The sequence below is a fragment of the Carettochelys insculpta genome, chromosome 17 (assembly GCF_033958435.1).
Source record: "Carettochelys insculpta isolate YL-2023 chromosome 17, ASM3395843v1, whole genome shotgun sequence".
Taxonomy (NCBI): domain Eukaryota; kingdom Metazoa; phylum Chordata; order Testudines; family Carettochelyidae; genus Carettochelys; species Carettochelys insculpta.
Window position 1 is genome coordinate 4,326,533 of NC_134153.1, and position 6,526 is coordinate 4,333,058.

Sequence of the window (6,526 nt, forward strand, 5' to 3'; positions counted from 1 at the left end):
CATAACTTCCTTTAAGAAGCATGCTCCTGACATTCCAGCTGCCTCTGCGTGCTGCAGAATGTTTTCCTTCGTAATGAGTTTATCCTGGAAGGCATGCAGTTAAATACAGGTTGAATCTCTCTAATCTGGCACACTCTCACCTAGCAATATCCGTGGTCCAGCATGATTTTAGTTAGCCAGACAACCACTTACATGCCAAGTTTCCCATGGTTCCATATAATTTTGTCTACAGCTATCAGTCCTGGCTCTGTGTTCTGTGCAGTTACTTAGCTCTAATTTGCCCCAAATGTCTTCCAAGAGCCTAGTAAGCCATGGAAATTTTGATAATGCTGCTAGACAATATTGACTTCCTGAGGTTTGGCAAATTCCCTCAGTCGGCACCAGGCAGATCCTGACGGTGCAGACTAAAGAGGTTCAACCTGTACACATGTTCCTATTTCACTGCTTCAAGCTAAAGTGGATATACTGATGAAAGTGATTTTTATTGAAAATTTTTGTTTTTAAAAAATCAACCTATTAAAATTTGACAACTTACACTTAAGAGCAAAAGTTACTCTGATTTATTAAAATAAAAATGTTTCAGCTGTACACGTCTACTGCCAACATTTAAAAGAAATCATCACTGACCTGCTGGAACCCAGAGTTTGTGGAAGTGGTAAACCAGATTTTGTCAGTAGTAATTGCTTTTACAGCTATAGACAATATCTTCTTCTTTTGTTTGTTCAATTAACTTTGTTCATTGATTAGTATAATCAAAGTTAAGCAATCAATTAGGAATTGAAAAAGCAGGAAAGTGTTTTTTTTAAACTTCCAATTAATGACTAAAAATTAGGTGAGAGAGGATAAGATTTACTAGTTCTAAAATCCTGAAAGACATAACCAGAAACAGTTACTTCAGTTTCACTAACTCTGTATAATGTCAAGTGCATTGGGCAGGGCAACAGCCGGAACCCAGTACAGCAGGGGTGAGGCTGTGGCAGGTGGGAGTTTCATCACGTGACATAACCTTTAATATTTATTTCTGGAGACACCAGGACAACCCTGAAGGTTTGACTATCCTATCTTCCCTGGCAATAATGTGTGCCTGACTCTAGTACTATTGGTTGAGCAAAATGAGACCCTGTATTCAGCGTGATGGCATTTCTCTGTTGGGATCTAACAATGTCAGGGAATGCACTTCCCATCTGGTTAGTGCAGACATCAGCATCCATTACTTACGTGGACAGGTGGAAGGAGACCTGGCTTATGCAATGAACTTGGCCTGCAGAAACAACAAAGTGTGTGACCTCCAGTGATTTGTTACCAGTCACATATGGAACAAAGGCATTTGGACACTCTCTCTTTGCTAGTGTAGCCCCTTTGAAACCTGACTTCTTGTTCTGTTCTGTAGGTCCCAGGAGTGTGCTAACTAGCAGGCCTTGGCTATTAGCATGGAGAGATGGAATCTAATATCCTGGCGAGCTAACATTCACAGCCAATAAGAAACATTCTCTGTTCCTCTTGAGTTTCTCACTGTGGCTGTGCCTAGATTGCTGATAACTATCAGCAAAAGATACGCAAACTGCACAACACATTTGCGTATCTCCTGCCGACCGTTCTGTTGGGAGATGCTTTCCCAACAGTTGGGCCGTCCACATGGGGCCAAGTCTCAGGACTGCTGAGTCATCCCTTCCTCATGGAATGAGGAAGACCGGGATGTTGGCAGAATGCTCCCGATGCAGCAGACTTCTGCCAAGAGACCTCTGGTCTCCTGATGGAAGCCTGCAGTGCAGACATAGGCTGGGTGTTCAGCAAAAAGGATTTTTTAAATGGCCTCCCATACAACAGTTGGAGAAGCCTAAGATGCTTTCTCGCTATTAGGGCAGTATACTGAAGATGTTCCTACCTGAGCGTGACAGCCACACTGGCCCTCTTTTAGTTGGACATTTGTATGTACAGTTGAATGTTTTTTCAATGGACATGCTTATGAGCATATCATACGGAGCCTCAGGAAAATAGGCTTTCACACTGAAATAGATCCAGCGCACCAGGGCAAGCCCCTTTTAGGATGTGGCTACATTATTTAAATATAATGTGGTGTTATCCATGGCTACGGGACTGATTTCTGTGATCCAACACAGTTTGGGCATTTATAACTAGTGTGTTGCCAAGATAGATACATAGATTATCTGTGAATATGTGTTGGAGAAGGAAAATGACATTCCAAGATCCAGGCCTGCAGTTGCAAGAGTGCAGGGCTGAGGGATGGGTGACAGTTTTACAGACAATATTTCAGACTTGAGGGCTGCAAACAAGTACTTATGTACTTAAATCTCTCTGCAGCAGTATCTACAGTCAGTTCCACCCGTGGCCAGATTTTGAAGTCAGAGACTTGGTAATGTGAACTCTGTTATGGTTTTACTTTTCCCTTCCCAGTTGACTTACAGACTAATTTTTTTTTTTTAAACACAACTGTTTTACACCTCTCAAAGCCATTGGTTTATATTGCTTTATATTGGATGAAAGCAAGTTGAATAGCTGATTCCAATCTGGGTGAAGCATTAATCTCCAATTTTTATTAGCTATCATCAACAAGGAGGCAAAAATGGTGCAAGTGAAATGCAGAGAGGTCAGAAAGCACAGTGAACAGAATGACATGATTTGACTGCTCACGTGCCAGGGCCAGCTACTTGGGCTGGCCCATGGAGAAGTTTTCACTTCACTATGTCTTTTCAAGTACAATCTCTAGAGCCGTGATTGGAATGGCACAATGGCAATATCTGATCTCCTGTTTTTGTTTTTGTTTTTCCAGGTTTATTTACCAGGGACCTACAGTCTCCATTACTTACATGCACAGAGGGAAGCAGATGGTGTGGAAGACCACCTGACAACAGACTCTCTGGCAATGAGAAGTTTTCCATTTGTTTGGGTTACATGAGATTTCAGAGGAGCAGAATCTTTTCAGCCCGTTTGGTTACAAGATTATTGAATAAGGTCAAGAAGAGCATGCCTCTCCTTCCACATCCTCACCCTTTATCTCCTCCTTTCAGCCTTGTTATTCAGTGCTACAGGTTCTTCTGAAAAGGACCTATGTCTTTTTACCAACACAGATTGGAATTAGAATCTCTGCAAAGCATTCCCTCAGTTGCAGACAAATGTCAAGGCTCAAAGTCAGGATGTGCTAGAGGTGTGGTTTTGTTTTTTTTTTTTTTGTAAAGTTAATATTCTTTATCTCGGGGAGAGAGGCTCGCTGGTGGCTCTGTAGTTGGGAGATGGTAGAAGAAGTAAAGTCTTGGAAGCTCCATGTTGCAAACACATGGCCATGTGGCTCAGAACCTAACGTCTCCTTAACAGGTGGGTGCTGCCCAGGCTATCAAGCAAGTGACACAAAAATAGGTAGCCCAACTATGAGATGGAAAGGAAATTGATTAAACAAGTTTGGTGTCATAGTGGAAAGATCCCTTATCACCCTCTGCGTGCCCCCCCCCCCCCCCCCAAAAATAAATTGGCAATTAAGAGCCTAGTTCTGTAATGAGCCTGTGGAGTGGATGGGACAGAGCGTCAGGTAACCAACTGATCCTTAGGGTGGATGTATACAGCAAAACCAGAAAGGAACAGAGTAAAGATCGAAGTCACTTGTGCCAAACTTCAGCTGTGCAGGATTTGGCAGGATTTGGGGCAGAGGGCCCCGAACGCTAGTCACTGTATGGTTTCAAGGCTCCTGTGGAAGACTGTTTGCCCTTTGCTGGAGAACTGTGGTCTACAAAGGGCAAAGAGAATGCTGGTCAGGCTGGGTCACTCAGTGATAGGCATCGGGGTACGAGGTTAAGGCGGTAGGAATCTCAAGCTGGCCAGTTAACGATTACTTTCCTGACCTGTAGTTGGAGAGCACTGCCATTCTGGGATTGACTGTACGTGATGGCTTTGGTAGCTCTTTAGACCTTGCTCACTGTAAATGCGGCGTAAAGCACAACATCCTTTTTACCCTGTGGTTCCTTAAACACACTAGAAAAGTCTTCCTCAACTGTAACAACCCCCTGCTGAGATACTGGGCTAGGAGACACTAGTTTGTGCTTTCAGACTAAGTATCTCCCACCTCGTTACCTAAATATTCCACTGTCGAATGGACTGACCCAATCCTGCAGGAGCTTTACGTTACTAACATGCTTGCCGTCTGGGTGGACGCTTCAGAATTATTTCTTTTCATTGACGCATGTGCGTACCTGTCTCTCAATATGTTGAACCATCCCATAAAAGCGACTGCAAATGCAATAACTCCTTTAGGCTGAGATTAAGGATGGTGTCTAGTTTTCGTTTTGTTTTCTTAATAACCAGTAAGCCTTGACACCTCTGCTGAGGGTGAATGCAGTGACCAGAGAAAATGTGGGTGGTGCCTTACCAGGAAGGTTGAGCTGTGCATTGGGAAACCAGCAGAGCAGTAGCATACAATTCTATTTATGTGCCACCCCACCCCACACCTGACTGAACACTTTTAGGCTTGGAAGTTTTCACACAGATGGGGTAACCAGCACAGAACAAGCAGGGGAATGGGACCCAGTCCCTGTTTTCTGCACTCCACTAAGATGTTTTTCTGTCCCATGCAGAGCAACGGTCGGACTTTGAACACATTCACCTCTTCCCAAGATAACTGTGTGGTTAAGCAGTCTGGGTTTGGTTACCAACCACAGGGGAGTGTCTGGCTTTCTAACACCTCAGTTCAGTTTGGTTAGTTTTACTCTTGATTTCCATCTTAGTCCGGGGCTGTTGTGGCAACATCTGAGCTTCCCTCTCCTTCTGGAGTAATGAAGTGAGGGGTTTTCTCACTATTGAATGCTGCTCGTCAGTGGCATAGTGCATGGAAACAGAAGGCAGGCTTAAGTGCCGTTCTGCCCAAGTTGTTTTCCCATTCCCCTTGCTGACCTGTGTTCTCCAGAAGCATCCCAAGACTCCTGTATTCTTGCTCACAAGAGAATTTGTCTTCCATGTGATGGCCTACAGCAGCAGCCAGCACCTTCCTGCAGGTGGAGGCTCTTTTCCCCACCAAGGACAAGGCTGTATTAACTACAGTTGTCTTGTGATCAGGATCTCATGCTTGTATTTAAACACTCTTTAGGGCACTTAGGCCACACTAGCTGTGCATGGAGGGGACGGCTAAGAGCAGAAGCCAGGCTTGAATAGCATGGCTACTCTGTGCAGTCTTTACAGTGGTTGGCTGCTAACGCTACACCTGTGGCTACGCCTGAAGAGTAGAGAGGACCTCCCCTTACTGTGCATGCTCACACATGCCTTCCCTGCCAGAAGGAAACCCAAGAGGGGTTTTGTGGCTCAGAAGACAATTTCCAGGCAGATTCCTAGGAGAGCTGTTTTGCTTGTCTCAAAACATCCCATTTAACTGGCTCACCACCTCCCAGAGGCTCCTGGGTCTGGCACTACCTCGGAGGCTGGGGGCTGTCTCCAGCACTGCTGTATTCAGTGGGAGCTGCAGTCCTAAAGCGAGGCACATTTCAAGCAGAGCGCCATTTGCTTCAAGTCCTCGCTTGCAGATGAGGTAGGAAGGAATGCTTTTCATTGGGTATCGCTGAGTGCCCAGACTCAAAAATGCACTGCTGGCATAGTGTGGGGCTAGTCTCTTGGATTGTATAACATCACCCTCTCAGCCCTGCCATGACCTCAAGCCACCTTCCGATCTCACATTTATGCCTCAGCTGTTGCATTTTAAGTATGTTTTTAAAATAGCTTGACATTAGCAAGATAGACCGTAGTGCCTTATAGGAGTTAGAAACCACTTCCTAGGAAGACTTCTGGGGCTGCTAGCCTTTGGCCATTGGGCCGTTTCCCCTTTAGTTCGTCATTTTAAATGTGCTTCTCTCCATTGGTTTCCTGCCTGAGACAGCTTTGTTGCAGATTGCTCGAAGTGCACTAAAATAGTGAGGAAGTCGCATATGGTCTGCAGATACTAGTGTCTCAGCCCATCCGTTCTCTGAGCCCTCTGGGCCTTGCCACTGTTCAAAGAGGGAATTATTCTAACCTGCAGCTTTTGCAAGTACGTAAAGCTTTCTGGGGAGGGGCACCTCTTTCCACTTGCTTGACAACATCTGTCTGCCCAGCTGTGCTGCCATGCTGAAACATCTCGCCACTCATCTATGTTTTTGGCATTGGGCTTTATAGCTGAGGATGTTCCAGCTTCCAGGCGAAGGGGAGCTCAGCCAGAGATTCAGGACTGTCTGGTCTCAGCAGCTCATGTTCATACAATGGTGCCTCCTGATTTCCGACTGACCACGCTTGATACTGAACTTAAAAACTGATGCTGGAAGGACAACTCTAGGTATCTGGAGAGCTAACCCTAGCCAGAGTGGGCGGAGCTAGGGGCTCCCACCAAGGAAGTTCCACTGATTTAAGATTTGCTCTCACTAGCCACGTTTTTGGTAGGGTCATGTCATCTATTCTGTCATGTACTAGGATTGTATTACAACTGTTTACTTCTCATAAGCCTGTTTGCAGTGGGGATGAGAAGAACTGGCCACGTGTCCGGAGGACTTTGAAACGC

General features: G+C 45.2%; 1 protein-coding gene across 1 annotated transcript in view; it reads left to right on the plus strand.

The window, feature by feature from the left end:
- The window catches only part of STK35 (serine/threonine kinase 35), a 28,127-nt gene extending 25,202 nt beyond the window's left edge, over positions 1-2,925 (plus strand). Inside the window, exon 3 of the mRNA XM_075012042.1 lies at positions 2,792-2,925. The gene's annotated coding sequence lies outside the window, so the exon portion shown is untranslated. The remainder of the gene's footprint in view (positions 1-2,791) is intronic.
- Positions 2,926-6,526: the final 3,601 nt, after the last annotated feature.